This window comes from Nestor notabilis, unplaced genomic scaffold (assembly GCF_000696875.1).
Source record: "Nestor notabilis isolate BGI_N333 unplaced genomic scaffold, ASM69687v1 scaffold8426, whole genome shotgun sequence".
Lineage (NCBI taxonomy): Eukaryota > Metazoa > Chordata > Aves > Psittaciformes > Psittacidae > Nestor > Nestor notabilis.
In genome coordinates this window covers 18,260-18,581 of record NW_009934197.1, presented here as the reverse complement: position 1 = coordinate 18,581, position 322 = coordinate 18,260, and the positions used below count along the sequence as shown (strand labels likewise).

At 44.7% G+C, this 322-nt stretch overlaps 1 protein-coding gene across 2 annotated transcripts in view; it reads right to left on the bottom strand.

Annotated features, from left to right (window-relative positions):
* HDLBP (high density lipoprotein binding protein) overlaps positions 1–322 on the bottom strand; it is a 19,823-nt gene that overhangs the window by 3,986 nt on the left and 15,515 nt on the right. The gene's annotated exons all lie outside the window — the stretch shown is intronic.

Here is a 322-nt window from a genome sequence, read left to right as displayed (position 1 = left end):
CAGCAGGAAACTACAAGTAGCAAACAACCATCCAACTCACCCCTCACTTTAGAATTGTGATAAGGATAGAATGATAATAGGTACAGAAAGATGCCTAGGACAGTGAGATTCCCACCCTGCAGAGTCTTGAAGGTACATGAAGTGATAAAGCCCTTGACAGTCTAAAGTTACCTAAAGAAGAATCTGAAAACTCTCCTGTCAGTTCACGTAAAGTGAGTTACATTTGGGTAACACACTGATGAGCGCTCCACACCCACAGAGCACCTAAGGGTACTCTGAAAAGATGAGGGCTCTGTCTCACAGGACAAGCACAGGCCTTACC